The sequence below is a fragment of the Nipponia nippon genome, unplaced genomic scaffold, assembly GCF_047370975.1.
Source record: "Nipponia nippon isolate SJK-2023a ecotype South Korea unplaced genomic scaffold, ASM4737097v1 scaffold_22, whole genome shotgun sequence".
Taxonomy (NCBI): Eukaryota; Metazoa; Chordata; class Aves; order Pelecaniformes; family Threskiornithidae; genus Nipponia; species Nipponia nippon.
Genome location: NW_028262339.1, coordinates 6,578,781 through 6,601,886, shown reverse-complemented (window position 1 = coordinate 6,601,886; position 23,106 = coordinate 6,578,781). Strand labels below are relative to the sequence as shown.

General features: G+C 45.3%; 1 long non-coding RNA gene across 1 annotated transcript; it reads right to left on the bottom strand.

Annotated features, from left to right (window-relative positions):
- Nucleotides 1-552: 552 nt before the first annotated feature.
- LOC148055456 (uncharacterized) lies at nucleotides 553-21,526 on the bottom strand. The gene is made up of 2 exons (XR_015705388.1): nucleotides 16,560-21,526; nucleotides 553-4,398 (listed from the first exon to the last, which is right to left on the bottom strand). It is a non-coding gene; the product is annotated as an uncharacterized LOC148055456 (long non-coding RNA).
- Nucleotides 21,527-23,106: the final 1,580 nt, after the last annotated feature.

Here is a 23,106-nt window from a genome sequence, read left to right as displayed (position 1 = left end):
CTGGTGTACTAGATGTTTATACAAACATGTCTACTTATATGAAGAGGTTAATTCTTTCCCCCAATAACTTACATTTTAATACAAGAGACAGCTCAGGGGTTAAGAACATGAACTATAACTGAGTTATAACTAACACCTCTGACATCTTGCAAATTCATCTTAGATTTCTCATAGTACCTCCTAGATCAGAGAATTCCTGAAAACATGTGATGTGAAATATTTCTAGAGAAAGCAAAACAACTAATGAGCAAGGGGAAATTCAGGATTCTAAAACACACTGAGCTACTGACCTGCTCTTTATGAAAACATGGTTAGCAAGAGGTAATGGGTTGGACTGAATGTGCACCTTGGAAATAATCTTACATTATCAGGAAAGATAATTAGGTTACTTATTTTATCCCTATTTTCTATTCTTCTGTGTATTGTGTAATTATATTTTTTAAACATTAAAAGTTTAGATTTAATGTTTGTAGCGTTCGTTACATATCAAGGTTATACCGGCGGATCTCCAGCCGACCCGGGCTGGGGAAGGAACAGTCAGCACACACAGTGTGGGTGTTCAGCTTCAATGTTTATTGCGCAGTAGTTTACCTTTATACTCCCAGCAGTAGGCGTGTCATGTTATAAGGGGCGGAGACAAGGGAGGGTCGACCCTTAACTCTTTCCGTACAGCGCGTGATCTTCCGGTCGCCAGCCCTTATCTTTACTACATTTCCCCCTCCCTTAGCTCCAGTAGCTCTGGATCTCGCTGGGGAAGCTGCGCGTAAAATAATCAATATGTGGTAAGACTTCTTAATATACGACTCAGAATGCATAATTAAGCGTAACAGACAGGGTAATAGCACAACAAGGTCAAGAACAAGTAACAAGACTATGAGCCCGGTTATTAAAAGTTTGGGCGTTATTAACATTCCAGTTTTGTAAGCCTGGGATAGTGGATAGTGGAGCTCTGGTTTGACTTGTGGCAGCAACTGTCCTCCTTATCTCTAGTGAAGTAGGGGGTGAACAATAGACAGCTAGAGGCTTGTCCAATAGCCGGCATATACAGACACGCATCCGTGCAACTAAGCACCACGCAGCCGCTTGCTCACTCCCCCCCGGTGGGATGGGGGAGAGAATCGGAAGAGTAAAAGTGAGAAAACTCATGGGTTGAGATAAAGACAGTTTAATGGGTAAAGCAGAAGCCGCGCGCGCAAGCAAAGCAAGGAATTCATTCACTACTTCCCATAGGCAAGCAGGTGTTCAGCCATCCTCAGGAAAGCAGGGCTCCATCATGCGTAACGGTTACTTGGGAAGACAAACGCCATCACTCCAAACGTCCCCCCCTTCCTTCTTCTTCCCCCAGCTTTATATTGCTGAGCATGATGTCATATGGTATGGAATAGCCCTTTGGCCAGTCTGGGTCATCCCCCAGTGGCTGTGCTCCCTCCCAGCCAGCCTGTGTCCCCTCCGAGACTAAACCCGTTGGCTTTTCGTTCCCAGGAACTTCATGCCCCATCAGCGCACTACGTGCAGCAAGCCAGCACCGCTTTGCCGCAAACCCCTTCTTGAGCACCCTTTCTACTGTTCCCCAGGCGCGAAGCCAGTCGCTGGCTCCTCCAACATTATTTATGATCGCTTCTGTCAGCTCATTGCGTATTTTCCCCCAATTTGGGGTGTCCAAAAACTTCTGTGGGAGTGCCGAGCACTCCCCGGCGTAGCATCCATTGGATGCAGTCGCCCGTGGGCCTTTTCCTTATCACCCCATCCTCGCCCACCTCCGTTGCTACCAACTTTAGTACCTTTACGAGTTCTGCGAGCTCCATCGCTGCTACCTGCAGCCGATCACGTCGGGGTCACCACTATGTAGCGTTCGTTACATATCAAGGTTATACCGGCGGATCTCCAGCCGACCCGGGCTGGGGAAGGAACAGTCAGCACACACAGTGTGGGTGTTCAGCTTCAATGTTTATTGCGCAGTAGTTTACCTTTATACTCCCAGCAGTAGGCGTGTCATGTTATAAGGGGCGGAGACAAGGGAGGGTCGACCCTTAACTCTTTCCGTACAGCGCGTGATCTTCCGGTCGCCAGCCCTTATCTTTACTACATTTCCCCCTCCCTTAGCTCCAGTAGCTCTGGATCTCGCTGGGGAAGCTGCGCGTAAAATAATCAATATGTGGTAAGACTTCTTAATATACGACTCAGAATGCATAATTAAGCGTAACAGACAGGGTAATAGCACAACAAGGTCAAGAACAAGTAACAAGACTATGAGCCCGGTTATTAAAAGTTTGGGCGTTATTAACATTCCAGTTTTGTAAGCCTGGGATAGTGGATAGTGGAGCTCTGGTTTGACTTGTGGCAGCAACTGTCCTCCTTATCTCTAGTGAAGTAGGGGGTGAACAATAGACAGCTAGAGGCTTGTCCAATAGCCGGCATATACAGACACGCATCCGTGCAACTAAGCACCACGCAGCCGCTTGCTCACTCCCCCCGGTGGGATGGGGGAGAGAATCGGAAGAGTAAAAGTGAGAAAACTCATGGGTTGAGATAAAGACAGTTTAATGGGTAAAGCAGAAGCCGCGCGCGCAAGCAAAGCAAGGAATTCATTCACTACTTCCCATAGGCAAGCAGGTGTTCAGCCATCCTCAGGAAAGCAGGGCTCCATCATGCGTAACGGTTACTTGGGAAGACAAACGCCATCACTCCAAACGTCCCCCCCTTCCTTCTTCTTCCCCCAGCTTTATATTGCTGAGCATGATGTCATATGGTATGGAATAGCCCTTTGGCCAGTCTGGGTCATCCCCCAGTGGCTGTGCTCCCTCCCAGCCAGCCTGTGTCCCCTCCGAGACTAAACCCGTTGGCTTTTCGTTCCCAGGAACTTCATGCCCCATCAGCGCACTACGTGCAGCAAGCCAGCACCGCTTTGCCGCAAACCCCTTCTTGAGCACCCTTTCTACTGTTCCCCAGGCGCGAAGCCAGTCGCTGGCTCCTCCAACATTATTTATGATCGCTTCTGTCAGCTCATTGCGTATTTTCCCCCAATTTGGGGTGTCCAAAAACTTCTGTGGGAGTGCCGAGCACTCCCCGGCGTAGCATCCATTGGATGCAGTCGCCCGTGGGCCTTTTCCTTATCACCCCATCCTCGCCCACCTCCGTTGCTACCAACTTTAGTACCTTTACGAGTTCTGCGAGCTCCATCGCTGCTACCTGCAGCCGATCACGTCGGGGTCACCACTATGTAGCGTTCGTTACATATCAAGGTTATACCGGCGGATCTCCAGCCGACCCGGGCTGGGGAAGGAACAGTCAGCACACACAGTGTGGGTGTTCAGCTTCAATGTTTATTGCGCAGTAGTTTACCTTTATACTCCCAGCAGTAGGCGTGTCATGTTATAAGGGGCGGAGACAAGGGAGGGTCGACCCTTAACTCTTTCCGTACAGCGCGTGATCTTCCGGTCGCCAGCCCTTATCTTTACTACAAATGTTAATCTTTAACAAAAGAATACCACAGATTCTTATTTCTAGTTTGCAGAAGGCTACCTTGGGGAATTCATTGACTACTGTTGGAAGAAGTTGAAGAAAAATTGTGTGTATGAACTCATTAGTTCTTAGCCACAATGAGGCAGTGCCCCCTTAATCATATTCAGTTGGAAGTAAAGGCTGATATATTCATAGGTATGCTAATCTGACTCTATATGAATTTGACTATATTATAGACACAATAATGATGATGTTCTTACAACGTCCATTCATTAGAGATCAGTCTAGATCAGAACAATGTAGGAACTAGTTCTAGGAACTTTCTGCTTCTATCTACACACTGATGTTGCAGCAACTTGAAGCAAATGAGCCTTCCAGAACCCAAGATCAGTGAACCTTCAGGTCATATGAAAGACTGACCCAAGTGTATTGGGTTTGCATGGCAAGGTTTTGGTAGCAGAGGGGGCTACAGGAGTGGCTTCTGTGAGAAGCTGCTAGAAGCTTCCCCCATGTCCAATAGAGCCAATGCCAGCTGGCTCCAAGACAGACCCACCGCTGGCCAAGGCCGAGCCAATCAGCGACATTGGTACCGCCTCTGTGATAACACATTTAAGAAGGGGAAAAAAAGAACTGTGCAACTGCAGCCGGAGAGGAGAGTGAGAAAATGTGAGAGAAACAACTATTCAGACACCAAGGTCAGTGAAGAAGGAGGGGGAGGAGGTGCTCCAGGCGCCAGAGCAGAGATTCCCCTGCAGCCTGTGGTGAAGACCATGGTGAGGCAGGCTGTCCCCCTGCAGCCCATGGAGGTCCATGGTGGAGCAGATATCCACCTGCAGCCTATGGAGGACCCCACGCTGGAGCAGGTGGATGCCCGAAGGAGGCTGTGACCCCGTGGGAAGCCCGCACTGGAACAGGCTCCTAGCAGGACCTGTGGACCTGTGGAGAGAGGAGCCCACGCTGGAGAGCAGGTTTGCTGGCAGGACTTGTGACCCTGTGGGGGACCCATGCTGGAGCAAGTCTGTTCCTGAAGGACTGCACCCTGTAGAAAGGACCCACGCTGGAGCAGTTCATGAAGAACTGCAGTCCGTGGGAGGGACCTACGTTGGAGAAGTTCATGGAGGACTGTCTCCTGTGGGAGGGACCCCACGCTGGAGCAGGGGAAGAGTGTGAGGGGTCCTCCCCCTGAGGAGGAAGGAGCGACAGAAACAATGTGTGATGAACTAACCACAACCCCTATTCCAAGTCCCCCTGCACTGCAGGGGGGAGGAGGTAGAGATACAGGGTGTGAAGTTAAGCCTGGGAAGAAGGGAGGAGTGGGGGGATGGTGGTTTAAGATTTAGTTTTTATTTCTCATTGCCCTACTCCGATTTGATTGGTAATAAATTAAACTAATTTCCCCAAGTTGAGTCTGTTTTGCCCATGACAGTAATTGGTGAATGATCTCTCCCTGTCCTTATCTTGACCCATGAGCCTTTCATTATATTTTCTCTCCCCTGTCCAGCTGAGGAGGGGAGTGATAGAGTAGCTTTGGTGGGCACTTGGTGTCCAGCCAGGGTCAACCCACCACACCAAGACATTAAGGTCTTGTGTAAATAGAAGATCTTATGCTTTGTGACCAGTGTAAATTTGCATCCATGAAAGTACAAAGTAATTCCTTATTGTAAGCAAAGTGTATCCATGGAAACATTGGATATACAGATACTGTGATTTGTGCAAGTGAAACCACCATTATTTGTAAATGCCAATGCTGACAAGGACTAACTCATTTATCTCCTTATCCTCTGCTCAAATTCAAGGGTAATGTCAGAGCACTTGCATCTGACAAAAGTGTTATTTTTTGATAAAAAGTGGAAAGCCTTCTAGAATTAAGTTGGAGGACAAGAATAGATGACCTGAATAAACAGAAAGAATGGCTTCAGAAAAATATTAATGAATTAGAGACAAACTGTGTATGAAGTCATAATTAAATGCTCAAAAATAGGCTATATAGGCTGAGTAGAGATCAGAGAAAATGTGGTTTTACAGTGATTGATAAATAAGATCAATAAGGTCAATAATGCAGTACTTCTGTTAAGAGAGAGATACCTTGTGGGAGTATATTAGTGTATTAGTAAGTTTTAGAAGAAACTTACCAGAAACGACCAGCAGGTCGAGAGAGGTGATTCTCCCCCTCTACTCTGCTCTCGTGAGACCCACCTGGAGTACTGCATTCAGCTCTGGGGCCCCCAACACAAGAAGGACATGGAACTGTTGGAGTAGGTCCAGAGGAGGGCCACAAAAATGACCAGAGGGCTGGAACACCTCTCCTATGAGGAAAGGCTGAGAGAGTTGGGGTTGTTCAGCCTGGAGAAGAGAAGGCTCTGGTGTTGTAGAAGTCACTTTCTAGCTCAAATAAGAATCCAAAGACCTGTTGAAGCCTTAGACTGCAAGCTGTGAACTTTCACCTAGATATGCTGACCGTATGCTGAACTCCTACATAGCTACGTGAAGGAAGGCCCTGAAACCAGTGCAAACCAGAAAGATAAGGTAGCCATAGCCATTGGCAGAAGTTGCAACTATTCAAGATAAGAAAAGGAATGTCCTGCCTGGAGGCAGGGAAAGGATCCAATATGGAACAAGAAGACCCCAGACCCAAATATTGCTATTGGACCGAATCATCGCATGAGGGGAGGGGAACTTAACTTAACCTGTAAGGGTATAATTTCCCAGGGATTTCTTTGTTCGGGGTCCCTTTCCGGAGGCACCCAGCTCGAGCTGCTCTTCACCACTGTACCACTCAATACATTTGCCTGGTGTAAGTGGTGTCGGAGACTCTGCTTCGGGGAAACCTAGGGTCGAACCTGAGGGGAGAGAAAGCGCCCGAGGGAGAGTGTGTGTGCGAGCAAGGAGTCGGAAAGGGGCACCTGTCGGCTCAATGGAGCTGCCTGCTGCAAAGGGACTCTGGTTCTAGCAGGTAAAGTCTTGGGTGGTATGTGTGTGTGTGACTCCCTGAATGGTGTGTGAATGCTTGGGCAGCTGCTGCTCCTTTAATAGTTTGGCGACCCAGATGGGACCCTAGGCCAGCACCCTCGGATCCTCCCGCCTCCAGACATCCAACTGCTGGCAGCGGGTGAATTTACCTGGGACCTTTGGAGTGGGAGGCTCCAAAAGGTGAGTGTTAAAATTCCCTGAGCAGACTTGAGACTAGTGATTTAGGGGGTGCGTGGCCTGATTGGCATACATAGCACAAGGAAAAAGAAAAGGAGGGGAAAAAAAGGAAAAAGAAAAAAAAAAAAGATGGTGCATGGCCTGATCAGTGTAAATCGCACAAAAGGTGGTGCATGGCCTGATCAGTGTAAACCGCACATAAATGAGAAAAAGAAATGGGAAATGCACCTGGCGTAGAAAAGGGGATGCCCTTGGCCAAGGTTTTACAGAAGTGGGAGAAAATTTATGGTACAGCAGAATTATCTAAAAAGCGCACAATCAAATTGTGCCAATATAAACGGCCGTTTATTACAAGAACGGCAGGAGGGAGCCCTCTACAGTTATGACCAATCTGGGGAACCTTCGATCTACACAAACTAATGTATTCGAGACAGGGACTGGAGGATAGGTACCCATACCAAATGGATTACTGGTATGTATGGCATGCATGACCTGGGGAGAGAAAACTTCCAGGACAAAAGTCGAAAAAGAAAAAGGGGGTAATTGTAGCAGTAGCAGAAGCTACCCCACCAAAAATTCCTGTAAGTAGTTCAGCCCCACCTTATCTGTCTTATCTGTCGTCTTCTGATTCTCCTCCTGTTTACCCTCTGGCTGCTGGACCCTTTCCTATGACAATGACTCATGTTCCTAATCCTACTGCTGTGCAACCTGGGGCCCGGGGGAGACTGCCCCACTGTTAACCTTTTGTAGGGCAGCGGTGTGGGGAAGTAAGATGCCCCGCCTAAGGGAAGATGCCAAGAGGTGTGCCCAACTGCTCTCGAATATATGTGCAGGGTATAATCTGAATTGGAGTGACACTTAAATACTATTAAGGGAACTCTCTCACCCTTATGAAAGAGAGAAAATAATGAATAAGGATACTGAATTGGCTCAACAGGCAGGAGGAAACAGAAACCCCTGGCCAGCAAATGATCCAAACTAGGACTATAATCATGCAGGGGACTGAGCCGTTTGTCAGACACGGCTCTGGAATTTAATAGAAGCCATGAGAGCATGTGGGGAACTAGGGGTGAACTGGACTAAAGTACAAGAATGCAGGCAGAGACTCGACAAGCATCCTAGTGATTTTTGGGGACGACTCCAGCAAGCTCTGCTAAAATACAGAGGAATGACGCCGCAGAATTTTAATGACGTGCTCACGATTAGCATCTTTGTGGATCAGGTGGCCCCAATATACAAAATTACTTTAAAGAACACATGCCCAGGTGGCAGGGAGAGAATTTGTAAAAGATTTTGAGTATTGCTGTGTTTGTATATGATGGGTGTGAAGAAAAGCAAAAAAGCTGAGCAGATTAAAGAATGAAAGAAAAGAAGAAAAAAAAAAGATTAAAAAAAAAGCAAAAGAACAGGAGGCAAGTTTACTGGCTGCGGCTTTAGTAAGGAATTTGCAAGTGAGCTACAGGGGCTGAGGGGGGAAGAAGACCCTTTAGTAATGATACAAAAATTCACGGATGCTTCTCCTCATAGTCCGAATCTCCCCGAGGGGGAAACGAAATATTCAGAGAGTCCCTGAAATAAAACTCAATAGCAACAAAGTTACTATTAAGCAGGTATCCTTTATTGCAGCGCTGGGCAGCACTGGGGATTCTCCACCATAAGTGCTCCAATGAGGTAATGAACTTTTAGAGAATATATACTATACAATCATACATATTCATAGGATTTCCGGGAATTCATTTACATAAGCATGAGATTTCCAAGAACTTATTAACTTATTAACATATGCAAATGTCCGATTCGCATGCACAGTTGTCTCCCGTGGTGTCTTTGGGGTCTTCAGATGAAGGCTCATAGTCTTCTTCACTGTGTTCACTGATTGACCTTTGCCTCTGCGCAAACTCAGTCCTAGGATCACATAGACGTTGTCCTTCAAGGCTATTGTTGTCATTCTTCTGTGTCTTCCTATCTTCATGGTTCTGTGCATCTGTTCTCCCAAGGCCTGTCTGTAACGAGATTATCCCGGAGCCCCCCTTATCTCATAACTGTTCTTCTAGCTACTCCCTAAATCACATCCGACTGTAAGGTATTCACAACATCCTTAAATCACACCAGGGTGTCTTCTGAGCTAATTAAGTGACTAAGGTATTTACAACATCTTTCTTGCTCTTGTGGTTTTTAACCCTTTCATTCCCCCCTTACCTATTGAGGGTTGCAGCTCTTTAGAGCTCAAGCCTCAATCACTTATGTTTGTAACGTTTAGAGAGATTGGAAATACAAGAGCACCACTGTATCATAACACAGGCTAGGATGCATACACAAATCACCGTTATCCCTATTACAAACAGATTCCTTAGCCATGTCCAATTAGGTAGCCATGAGGTAAGACCATGCCATAATTCTTCAAAACCCCAGGATGTGTTGTCTTTTGGCAGTCTGATATAAATTTCTAGCTACAATTTGATTAGTAAGAGAGTTGTATAAGGCTTCAGTTCCCCAATGAGTTTTGTCATGCTCTGTTTTTATAAGTTTCCGTAATATTCTAAAGGGAACTATTATTCTGTTATCTTTCAACAGTGCCCATCCTGATGGGCCAGTTTCAGCTCCTAAGTTAGTGATCAGCTTTTGATCCTTTTCATCATATTCAATTGTTTCAGGTAGTGGCAAAGATTTTTCAGGGATTAAACTTAATACCTCACCTTGTTCCGCAGCTCGCCTTGCCTCGTAATCAACCAATTTATTTCCCACTTCCCTGTCAGTGTTACCTTTCTGATGTCCTTTGCAGTGCATAATTGCCACTGCTGATGGAAGTTCTACAGCATCTAAAAGTCGCAAAATTATATCAGCATGTTTTATACCTTTCCCTTGAGCAGTTAAGAGTCCTTGTTCCTTCCAGAGTGCTGCATGGGCATGGACTACACCAAAGGCATATTTTGAATCTGTCCAAATATTTACTCGCAGCCCTTCGGCCAGCTCCAACGCTCTCACTAGGGCAATTATTTCGGCTCCTTGTGCAGATGTGCCCTTAGGGAGTGACTTTGCTTCCACCAGTCGGTCTGTGGTGGTCACAGGTATCCTGCCATTCGAATTCCATTCTTTACGAAACTGCTCCCATCAGTATACCGCATTTGGTCGGCTTCCTCCAGCGGCTCCTCCTTCAAGTCTGGTCTGCTTGCATCTTTTACCGTGGTTGGTTCTGGGGTCCTGCAGATGGCTTCCTTTCGGTCATTCCCGAGCTGTCTTTGTCCCTTAGAAATCATGAATCCCAGGTATATTACTTCTTTTTCCAAGATCTGGGCTTTCTGTAATGAGACTCGGTAACCACTTAGTCCGTGAAAATTTAACAGACTCACAGTCCATTCTTTGCATTCTTCGTCCTTTTCTGTGGCTATTAAGATATCATCCACATGTTGCAAAAGAATCCAATTTCCTGGGGGCCTCTCCCAGGTCTCTAATTCCTTAGCTAATTGATTTCCAAAAATGGTAGGGCTGTTTTTAAATCCTTGGGGTAACACTGTCCAGGTCAGTTGGGTTTTTCGTCCTGTATCAGGGTTTTCCCATTCCCATTCGCCTAAGGGAAGATACCGAGTGATGTGCCCAGATACTCTCGAATATATGTGCAGAGTGTAATCTGAATTGAAGTGACACTTGAATACTATTAAGGGAACTCTTTCACCCTTATGAAAGAGAGAAAATAATGAATAAGGATGCTGAATTGGCTCAACAGGCAGGAGGAAACAGAAACCCCTGGCCAGCAAATGATCCAAACTGGGACTCTAATCATGCAGGAGACCTGATGAGCATCCTAGTGATTTTTGGGGACAACTCCGGCAAGCTCTGCTAAAATACAGAGGAATGATGCTGCAGAATTTTAATGACGTTCTCACAGTTAGCGTCTTTGTGGACCAGGCGGTGCCCGATAGATGGGATTACTTTAAAGAACACATGCCTGGGTGGCAGGGAGAGAATTTGTAAAAGATTTTGAGTATTGCTGTGTTTGTATATGATGGGTGCGAGGAAAGGCAAAAAGCTGAGCAGATTAAAGAGAAAAAAAGAAAGGGGAAGGGAAGAGAGAGAAAAAAAAAGAGAAAAAGAAAGGTAAGAGAAAAAAAAAAAGAGGCAAAAGAACAGGAGGCAAGTTTACTGGCTGCGGCTTTAGTAAGGAATTTGCAAGTGAGAGATGGGGACTGGGGGGAAGACCGGATACGAGATCTGAGCTAAGACCAGGAAAAAAGGAAAGGGGAACGGGAAGGAATGCTGGAAAGGAGTGTTACTATTGCGGGAACTTAGAGCATATAGAGTGGGAATGCCCACTCTGGCCGCGGGAAAGGACAAAAGAAGAAAATTATCACCGGGAAGACTTGCCCCGGGAAGATTCGCAATCACAATGACTGGAAGAAAGAGACCCTGCGGATCTTGAAGCAGAAAGATTAGAAAATTTTAATATGTGGGTAACCCAATTGGATCAGCAGAGACATATTATAGGTAAAGTTGAAGGTCGTGAAGTTTGAATTCATGGTAGATACGAGAGCCACATTATCCCTTTTGAATTTTACCCCGAGATGGTCTCGGACCACGGACAGAATTTTAATACATGGAGTCACAGGACAAAGAGAGCAGAATTTGAGTAAACCCCTATTAGTAACCATAGGAAACAAGAGTATATGGGGGTGATTTGTATTGGCGGGGGACTCCCCAGCGTGCCTGTTAGGGAGAGATCTCTTGCAGACTCTAGATGTAGAATTGCACTTGTCACCTGAAGGAATAGATTTAATAAACATGGGAATGACTGTAGTCACTGGAAGCCCAAATAATGAGCTGAAAATACCGGAAGCATTGAAATCGGTACCATCAAAGCTGTGGAGTAAAACTAGCACTCATCCGTAAACATAAAAACAAAGGGAGGAGACCCCCTCCGGCTGTGAAACAGTATCCGATTCCTCAAGAAGCTGAGAAGAGCATTCAAAAGCAAATAGACCGGTATTTAGCCCAAGGGTTTCTGAAAGTGTGTGTGTCACCGTATAATACTCCTATACTCCCTGTAGAAAAGAATAGATTAGATGAAGATGGGGAACCTGAATATCGTTTTGTACAAGATGTACGGGTAGTTAATCAGTATGTAGTGACTCATCCAGTAGTGCCCGATCCCTTTACCATACTTTTACAAATACCGCATTGGGCAAGAGATTTTACTGTGATTGATCGCTGCCTTCTTTAGCATCCCTTTAGGTGAGGACAGCCAACTTTTGTTTGCCTTTACATGGAAAAGACAACAATTAACCTGGACCCGTCTTCCACAAGGGTTTGGAGGACCTCCTACATTTTTTTCACGAATACTGAGAAATTATTTGAGAGACATAAAATTACCAGGCGAATCAGCTCTTGTACAATATGTAGATGATTTGCTAATAGCGAGTAAAGATGAGGATGCCTGTATAAAAGACGCTATACATCTATGTACTGCCTTAGCGGAGAAAGGTCATAGTGCATCTCCGTCCAAACTTCAGCTGTGTCAGAAGGAAGTTAAAGATTTAGGGTTTATCCTAAGGGAAGGGCAGCAAGTAATAGACCCAGAAAGAATAGAAGCTATAATAATTCTGCATCTGGTCACAAAGAAACAGTTGCGAGGGTTCCTCCTAGCTGTGGGATTTTGTCGACCATGGATTCCTGGGTTGGGAGAATTAACAAGATCACGGACAGAAGCAACAAGTAATGAGTAGGTAGAACCTATTGTGTGGGCAAGCTTTTAAAACAAAAAGGAGCTTTGGCATCAGCTCCCGCTCTTGGACTCTCAGACTATACAAAACCCATTAATTTGTATGTACATGAGTGAAAAGGGATAGCCAGTGGAGTAATAATGCAGAAACTGGGTCCGTGTCACAGGCCAGTTGCCTGTTATTCAACTCAGCTTGATCCAGTGGTGGCAGGAGCACCAACTTGTATTAAATCAGCAGTGGCAGCAGTGGCTATATTGGAGAAAAGTCACCCACACACCTTAGGACATTCAGTTACAGCTTATGTCCCACACGAAGTAGAAATACTACTGAAGCAATATGCAACCCAAGCATCGTCACCGCAATGGGCACATAGGTATGAACTAATTCTCCTAGTGGCAGATAATGTTATTCTGAGGAGATGCAATAGCCTGAATCCTGCAACGTTGTTACCGTTGCCTGATGAAGGGGAAGAACATCATCAGTGTGAATGGGTAATGCTTACTTCTGGCAAACCATGAATAGATTTAACTGATGTTCCTTTGCAGAATCCAGATTTGGCTTTGTTTGTAGATGGCTCGTCCTACTATTTGCATGGACAATGATGGCCTGGGTACGCTGTGGTCAGCCAAGGACAAGTGATGGAAGCTGAACCACTCCTGACAAGGCTGAGTGCACAAGGAGTGGAACTGATTGATAGCTTTGACGCACACAGCTCATCTAGGAAGGCGAAAACAAGTCAGTATCTACATGGACTCTCGGTATGCCTTCGGGGTGTGCCATGCAATAGGAATGCTATGGAAAGAACGAGGATATCTCACGTCATCAGGGAAAAGGGTATCCAATGGAGAGGAAATACACAATTTGCTGGAATCGGTTCAACTACCCAAAGAAATTGCTGTGACACATTGCCCAGGCCATACCAAGGACACTACAGAAATTAGTAAAGGAAATGCCTTACTGATGCAGCTGCGAAGGCTGCAGCCCGGCAACCTCTGAGAGAGTGTATGGTTGCAATCTCAATGGAAAATCAGAACGAATGGCCAAATTTAAGAGACCCCAAAACTATGTATGAAAAAGACTCTTCAGCAGAGGAAAAGAAACAATGGGAGAAGTGAGAAATATTTCATTACCATGGCCAGGTGGTTTCATGACAAAGCTCATGGAGTAGCAGAATCAGTGGCTAACCAGGTACAAAAAATATGGACAGCACCAGGAATTTATGCCGCCATGAAAAGGATTACCAGTAGCTGCTCAGCCTACCAAAAGTTTTTGAGTACCAAGCTGAGCTCAGAGTTAGGGGGACGACCATGGGCCTACTTCCCTTCTGAGGGATTACAAATAGATTACGCAGATATGCTATCCACCAGTGGATACAAACATTTAGTAGTTATAGTAGACCAATTGTCAGGTTGGGTAGAAGGTTTCTCCATGAGAAAAGGGGACACAGGGGGGCTAATAAAAGCATTATTAAAGGAAATTATACCCAGATATGGAATTCCCAAATCAATTGAATCGGACAGGGGGACAGGTAGAAAGAATGAACAGAACCTTCAAAGAAAAGATAGCAAAAATATCCACAAACAGTGGTTTGGAGTGGCCGGACGCATTGCACTTAGCTCTATGGGATGTGCGAAATGCCCCGTGACAACCCATAGGACTAACGCCAGCAGAAATTCTCTTTGGGAGACATTTGGTGTCCTGGTTTCAGATGGGATAGAGTTAATTTTCTTCCTAGTAGCTGGTATAGTGCTGTGCTTTGGATTTAGGATGAGAATAATGTTGATAACACACTGATGTTTTAGTTGTTGCTAAGTAGTGCTAAGTTGTTGCTAAGTAGTTGCTAAGTAGTGCTTAAGGTAGTCAAGGACTTTTCAGCTTCCCATGCTCTGCCAGGTGCACAAGAAGCTGGGAGGGGGCACAGCCAGGATAGCTGACCCAGACTGGCCAAAGGGCTATTCCATACCATATGATGTCATGCTCAGTATATAAACTGGGGGGAGTTGGCCTGGGGGCAGGGATCGCTGCTTGGGGATGGGCTGGGCATCGGTTGGCAGGTGGTGAGCAATTGTAGAGTGTATCGCTTGCTTTGTATATTATTATTATTATTGTATTATTATTTTTGTTTTTATTATTATTACTACTATTACTACTATTCTGTTTTATTTTACTTCAATTATTAAACTGTTCTTATCTCAACCCACGAGTTTTCTCCCTTTTACCCTTCCGATTCTCTCCCTCATCCAGCTGGTGGGGGGGAGTGAGCAAGCAGCTGTGTGGTGCTCTAGTTGCTGGCTGGGGTTAAACCACAACATTTGGCCATACCAGGGACTTATATCCCAGCTAAGATCAGCCTGTTGGATGGAGATGAATGATTGACCCAGTATGTTGTAAGTATGCAGAAACAGTTTGCAGACCATAAAAAATATTCTCAAATGGTGCCAGCTAGCACCACCTGAAGTACAGGTACATGATATACATCCTGGGGATAAAGTTCTAATAAAGATATATTCTCAAAAGTCTAAGCTAGAACCAAAATGGGAAGGGCCATATACTGTTTTACTATGTTCTTACTTTGCTGTTAAAGTTTCAGGAAAAGAAAATTGGATACGCCACTCACATGTCGAATGAGTGAGGGATAGCCAACCAGCTGAGAAATAACTGATTTGTGAAGATCAGGGAGTAGCTGTTCCAGTCCCTTGGGAACCAGAAAGAGAGACTCTCGTTTTCTGCTGTGAAACAGATACAGCTCAGGATTTAATTCTGGTAGAACTGACTAGGAGAAAAAATCACAATGTTTTGATAAAACCAGTTGCTGTTTAACAGTAGACTCCAAGTGTTGTGTGCAGGAAAATCCTAGATTAAATGTTAATATGGTATTTGTCAATGTAATTTGTGAAACTACTCTGCCAATATTGACAACTGTCTCTCCAACCACTACATTACCAACTTCAGTTTCCTTAAGAAGGAAGAAGCTGACCCCACAAATATCTGGAATTGGACCATATGCTATCAAAAACGTGGGTCAGCAACAAGTATTGTTTAATCCTTCATGGTCATTAAAACGAGTAGAGTTGTCAATGCAGGTAAATGTTTCCTCCATTAAACCGACCTGTGCACCTTTCCTAGATATGTCCTCCGCAGGGTGGCTAGCTTGGCTACATGGACGAACTCTGTCCCCTGCCAAACGAATGAAAAGAAGCATGACTAGTGTCTTCGCAGGATTAGGATCAGGACTTGGGGTACTTAATGGTATAAATGCTGAAGGACTCGCAAACAAACTCAGTGCGACATCTAGCGAGTTGGACAAACTGGAACACCCCTTAGGATCCTCTCTATTAGCATTAGGGACTAATCAATGACCTTTGTCTGGCATATTAAGCAGGAATGCTTAATAAAAAAAACAAAGGGAGGACTGTTGTAGAAGTCACTTTCTAGCTCAAATAAGAATCCAATACATAGTGTTAGGAGCAAGGCCTGTTGAAGCCTTAGACTGCAAGCTGTGAACTTTCACCTAGATATGCTGACCGTATGCTGAACTCCTACGCAGCTACGTGAAGGAAGGCCCTGAAACCAGCGCAAACCAGAAAGATAAGGTAGCCACAACCATCGGCAGAAGTTGCAACTATTCAAGACAAGAAAAGGAATGTCCTGCCTGGAGGCAGGGAAAGGATCCAATATGGAACAAGAAGACCCCAGACCCAAATATTACTATTGGACCGAATCATCGCATGAGGGGAGGGGAACTTAACCTGTAAGGGTATAATTGCCCAGGGATTTCTTTGTTCAGGGTCCTTTTCCAGAGGCACCCAGCTCGAGCTGCTCTTCACCACTGTACCACTCAATAAATTTGCCTGGCGTAAGTGGTGTCGGAGACTCTGCTTCAGGGAAACCTAGGGTCGAGCCTGAGGGGAAAGAAAGTGATCGAGGAGTCAGAAATGCCTTCAGAGATATACCTGCTCCAGCGTGGCCTTGCCCACAGCCACAGTCTCTTCAGAAGTAAACTTGCTCCAGCATGGGCTTATCCATGGCCATGTGCTTTGAGGTGCTCCAGCATGACCTCATGCACAGCCACTGATGCCTCAAGGTGTACCTGCTGCAGCACGGACTTATCCACAGCCACAGATGCTTCGAGGTGTACCTTCTCCAGTGTGGACTTATCCTTGGGCCTCAATCCCTTCAGAGATATACCTGCTGTGGCACAGACATAACCATGGCCACAGATGCTTTGAGACATACCTGCTCTGGCATGGGCTTATCCACGTCCACAGACGCTTCGGGGTGTCCTGCTTCTGCGTGGACTCATCCACAGGTCACAGTCCCTTCGACTCGAGTTCATACTGGAGTTCCAGCCTGTCCAGTACAGAAACAGCAGCCATGCCCTGGCCATCTGCCAGCCCAGGCGCATGGCCATTGCTGTTATCAAAATGTTCCCAGGCACGGCAGAGTAAGATGATAAGCAGTGCAGCAGTGCAGCAGTACAGCAAGCAGCAAAAGCAAAAAGCAGCCACTAACGAGCACTAGACTAATTTACAGTAAGGCAAGCAGGCCCCGTGGCAAGCACAGAAGCCTGCCGATTAATAGCTAAACAGCACTAACAGCTATAAATTCGATCTAGCACATTCCAATTAAATCTGTCGTTATCTCGAACCCTTCGAGCCCCACGTTGGGCGCCAAAAAGGACTGTCGTGGTTTAACCCCAGCCAGCAACTAAGCACCACACAGCCGCTCGCTCACTCCCCCTGCAGTGGGATGGGGAGAGAATCGGAAGAGTAAAAGTGAGAAAACTCATGGGTTGAGATAAAGACAGTTTAATGGGTAAAGCAAAAGCCGCGCGCACAAGCAAAGCAAAGCAAGGAATTCATTCACTACTTCCCATTGGCAGGCAGGTGTTCAGCCATCCCCAGGAAAGCAGAGCTCCATCATGCGTTAACGGTTACTTGGGAAGACAAATGCCATCACTCCGAACATCCCCCCCTTCCTTCTTCTTCCCCCAGCTTTATATACTGAGCATGATGTCATATGGTATGGAATAACCTTTTGGCCAGTCTGGGTCAGCTGTCCTGGCTGTGCCCCCTCCCAGCTTCTTGTGCACCTGGCAGAGCATGGGAAGCTGAAAAGTCCTTGACTAGTGTAAACTCTACTCAGCAAGAACCAAAACATCAGTGCGTTATCAACATTATTCTCATCCTAAATCCAAAACGCAGCACTATGCCAGCTACTAAGAAGAAAACTAACTCTATCCCAGCTGAAACCAGGACAACATCCCGTAATAAATCCTGTGTGATGCTGAACTGCTTTTCCCCTGCATCCCATAATGTGTCCCACTCTTAGGCAGCAACCACCCTTAGCCCAAAAGGTGATCTGGAGAGCTGCTCCTGATGACTCATCATGATGGGTTTCACGCCTGGACAATGGGGCCGATGGCTCTGCTTAGACAGTTCTTGGGAGGGGCCTGGACAAGGTGTTCATTCCTCTAGAGTCCCCGATTTGGGTTTCTGCCTATCATTGTGCCCCTGTGCTCCTCTGGACTTGTGCAAATGGACCTTTGATAGGCTGATGGCCCCTCTGATGGGCCTGGGAGTAGCTTGGCAGGATATTATTTAGGCTCCCCCTCCTGCCATTTTCTCTCTGAACTCCTTTGTCGCTGTGGAGATGAGTTTTATCACAAAACCTATCAGATGATAGTACCAACCTCCTAACTTCAGCCTCCTAATTTAGAAGGATTATCTGTACGAAGGGGAGGGACACATGTGGCTGGAGTGCCCTCCACTATGGTTAGTCTCATCTTTCTGTAGGATAACAGGCAGCAACATAGCCAGCCACTAGGATGAGAACGGTGTGCTACTGGGGAGGACCAGCGTGAGTGAGACAAGTGAGGGGCTCAGCACTGGCAGCTGGAGCAGGACCACAGGTCACAGCCCATGTGCCTGGGGCAGGATGCTGGGGGGATGAGCGTCTTTATCTTCCCCATTCCTGGTGTGTGTGGGGTGTGCGTGTGCATTTGCTAGCAAACTTTAAGCTGCACTAGCTGGTGAGTCCAAGCCGCGCCTTGGGTCTGGTCTGGGGTATCAGGCAGGCAGAGGGTCTGTGCTGCTACACCCAGGGGAACTTGCAAATGTGGAGTACATGAGGGATGAGTGTGTGAGTGCATGCATGTTTGCTAGTGAGCATCAAGCTGAACTAGCTGGTGAGTAGGTGACCCGTGAAGCGGGTAAGGGGGCCCGGGATCTGGGTAAGAGGTACTGGGTGGACTGAGGGGCCATGCTGGTACTCAAGGGATCTGCGAATGTGTGTGTGCTTGTGAACCTAGAGTGTTGTGTGTGCGCCTTCACTGGTGAACTTCTGTCTCTACCAGCCAAAGAGGAGGAAGGGGACTTGGCTGTCTGTGTTTATTTTATGTGAATCCTGTGTGTAGGTGCTGTTGAAAGCAGCACCTTGTCTGTGACAGTCTGTGTAACCAGCCATGTCAGTGTCCTGTCTGTGTGTCTGGGTGTGTGTCTCTGGGATACATGTGCAGCTTTATTACTGGTTGAACCTGCAAATGGGAAAGTGGCAGCTGCATGCCTCAGCCTGGGAAGAGACCACAGGTCCCTGGGCACCGGTCTGGGCTCCAGCAGCCGGGCAGGAGAGGTCCTGGGCCGGAGTGGCTGGAGAAGGCAGCTGCACTTCTTACATCACTTAACATTTTGTATGAATAAATATGACTCAGTGGCTGCTGGAGTATATTGTCTCTGGGAAGAGACTGCATGCCATTCCAAGTTGTAAATTATACCAAAAGGCTTGCCTCAGCTTCTGAGTTAACAGAATAACTGCCTAATGTGTGACATGCTAATTTCATTTAGGAAAGCCATCCCAGATCCACCCAATATGGGGATTAGGATTACAGTCTTTTTTTCTGTTTGATAGACATTTCCCATATATACATACATCGATGCAATGATTGATTCCAAACAGTTTTTTATTATAAAGCAGATCATTATTTGCAGATTGAGACTCTGTGACCAAGTGTTATGAACTGACTTTTCTATTTCTTCTGCCAACACTTTAAATGACAATGCTGCATTAAAAATTCTACTAAAAGTGGATGAACTGGTATTAAGTAAATGATATTAAGAAGATCATTGGTCATAGCATGCATGATATTTTTCAGCGTTCCTAAGGCTGATGTACTTATTAAGAATGACTAAAACCACATCTTCTCCACGGAAGGAAAAAAATGTGATTGACAAAGTGGCTTCCTGGTGCTCAGGAGTAGAACCTGGCATGATGCTATTTTTGAGTCACTTTGGTCTGAATCCCTCACTCCCTGAGTGTTACCAGCTAGCAGAGCAAAAGCTTCTAAAGCGGCCTAGGTGCCTTCATTTTCTATTTAGAAACTAATGCTAGGTGCTGAATTCTTTGCTAGTTCTGGTATTTGTTAGACAGCACTGGGCTATTTCTGTCAACCAGGTATATGCTTTTGACAAAGGAAACAGAAGGCATCAGTAAACAGCACAAGCCTAGGAAATGGGGAGGGAAAGGAGGAACACCTCTCTTAGTGTACTAACTGGCAATGACAAATCATACCAAGGGTGGCTCATACAGTAATGTATTTATACTTGAGTAATAAATAGACTCTTTTTTGGAGCACACATCAACTCAAAGGGCAGGAGTGAAACCATCTGGCAGACCCAAGGGCAACAGCAGATTTGATGGTACAGTGCAGCTGAAACCTGTCAAGTGTCAGATGGCTCTTCTTCCATTGACTGGCAGCTGATGGTACCTCCTGTGTGCCCTGTGGTGTCTAGGGCCAGAAGAAAAGACAAAGCATAAGGGAAAGAAAAACAAGCCATTCGGCCCTGAATATATGTTAAAATTTATTGTTGAAACCAGAGTTTCAAATGGAAAAGCACAAAAGAGCCTTTCATTCTAAGCTTTGCTATTTATGTATCAGCAGATAATGGTCTGGAACTGTGAGCTACAATATTGCAGGCAGACAAAGTATCTGATAGTTTTCATTATGGACAGAGCTCTATGCTATTTAATAGGAGCAAACACATGCTTCTCACACCTCAGCCAATAAATACTGTTGTAGAAGTCACTTTCTAGCTCAAATAGAATCCAATACATAGCGTTAGGAGCAAGGCTTACTAAAGCCTTAGGCCGCAAGCTGTGAACTTCCACCTAGATACGCTGACCATATACTTTTACTTAGCTACATGAAGAAAGGCCCTGAAACCAGTGCAAACCATAAAGGTAGCCATAACCATCAGCAGAAGCTGCATCCATTAAGATAAGAAAAGGAATGTCCTGCCTGGAGACAGGGAAAGGATCCAATAAGGAACAAGAAGACCCCAGACCCAAATATTGCTATTGGACCGAACCGTCACATGAGGGGAGGGGAACTTAACCTGTAAGGGTATAATTGCCCAGGGATTTCTTTGTTCAGGGTCCCTCTCCGGAGGCACCCAGCTCGAGCTGCTCTTCACCGCTGTACCACTCAATAAATTTGCCTGGCATAAGTGGTGTCGGAGACTCTGCTTCGGGGAAACCTAGGGTCGAGCCTGAGGGGAGAGAAAGCGCCCGAGGGAGAGTGTGTGTGTGAGCAAGGAGTCAAAAAGGGGCACCCGTCAGCTCAATGGAGCTGCCCGCTGCAAAGGGACTCTGGTCCTAGCAGTTAAAGTCTCAGGTGGTGTGTGTGTGACTCCCTGAATGGTGTGTGAATGCTTGGGCAGCGGCTTCTCCTTTAACGATACCTTCGTGATATACAGGTAAGGGTTAGGTTCTTGGTTATACATGCTGCGGATGGAGCATAGCTGGGCAGGGGCCTCTGGTACAGTTTAGGGCAGCTCTAAACATCACCAAATGCTGTGCTTTGTCTTGTCACCCCACTTTGGCCCATGCCTCCAGCATGTGAAGGGACAAGGGCACTGAAACTTTTCCTGGCTGTGCCTTGGAACAAAGGGGCCAGAGCTGGAGAAAACTTTATTCCACTTTATTTATTAATCTTAATTGTAATTTCATATCTTGTTATCCATTATAATGAATTTCATCCAGTGATGAGCCATATATACATGAATGCAAGAAACTGTGGTTTCAGGTCCAGCTGAGTAATACTGGCAAATGTCAGAAGATGGCTTAAAAGGTGACTGCCAGACATGGCTTTACAGACTGTTCAGTAGTCTCTGCCTTGCTTTCTCTTTTGATAAATTTATACATTTGTGTATGTATACATAAATATATTTTTATATATATTTATAAAGTTAATTTTATTGATATGTACAGAATTGGGCTCCTTTGACTATTTTCTTCTGTTCTGTTACTATAATAGGCCCAACCCTACAATATCTGAATGCCTTCCAATATCAGCTAAGTTCTGGCATGTATTTCTGTTCTCTGTTCCACTCTGGAGGGAAAGAAGAGCATGCAGTGCAGGGTTTTTTTGCTTTTGCTGAATTTTTAGTTACATATACAAACACTATTGTATGTGCATGTGTTTATAATAGAGAATTCTCCATGTTTGTACTGACCCTCCATCAGTCTTCATTGAATTAGTCTGGCCAGAAGTTTTAGTTCCCGCAAAATTTTGCTTATGTGGAGAATCTACAGTCTTGTCAGTAGAAGTTTATATATTTTCTGGATTTAAGATCTTTAAATTCCAGATATAACTAGACTAGGTAATTATTTTATTCCTATTTTTCTCCTCTTAGTTCCTTATCACCATATCATCTGCAGCTGATGATTTTTTTTATTCCAAGACAGTCTTGTATTATGCAAGGGCTTATCAAGGAGACCAAATTTCTTTATACAAAAGTAGAATTAACTTTCACTGTTGTGGTTCTATTTTCTAATTTGAAATAATGCTGAAAGGGAGGAAAGGATGTTCTTTGTGCCATTATTGTTTTATAAAGTAACTTTAAAAACATTCTGAGCTGTCTCTTCAGTTACCTTTGGTAACTATCATTGTGCCCCTGTGCTCCTCTGGACTTGTGCAAATGGACCTTTGATAGGCTGATGGCCCCTCTGATGGGCCTGGGAGTAGCTTGGCAGGATATTATTTAGGCTCCCCCTCCTGCCATTTTCTCTCTGAACTCCTTTGTCGCTGTGGAGATGAGTTTTATCACAAAACCTATCAGATGATAGTACCAACCTCCTAACTTCAGCCTCCTAATTTAGAAGGATTATCTGTACGAAGGGGAGGGACACATGTGGCTGGAGTGCCCTCCACTATGGTTAGTCTCATCTTTCTGTAGGATAACAGGCAGCAACATATGAGTTTTTTGAGTGGTAACGAGTGTCCAAATTGGTAGAGTATAAAGTAGGATGAAAGGTAGAACTTCCTCATCATCCTCACCCCTTCAGGCATATATACATGTAAGCTACAGAATTATTAATGTAAACAAGAACTTCCTGTATTTAACGTACAACTAACATAGCACGGCAGTCAGATAAAAGTGTAAAGATATATATCACCACCTTTTCCTCCATAGGAATTTATATCCTTGCCAGAGGCTGGGATGCATGCACTGCCTACTCCCCACTTAACACAGGCACCCATCAAGAGTCAGCTTTCCAGAAGAGTGGCCTCAAGAACAAAAATAAAATCTTCATTCTTGGTAAGAAAGAACTGAGAAGCCTGTTAATTTAACCAGATATAGTGATGGCTAAAAGGTGTTTTACCTAAAGAATTAGCTTTCAGCTTATCTGTTAATTGCATTATTATATCTAACAACACTGTAAAGTTGGTTATTACAGAACGTTTAAATCATTTACATTAAAACCCATTTATAATCAATTGCTCAAA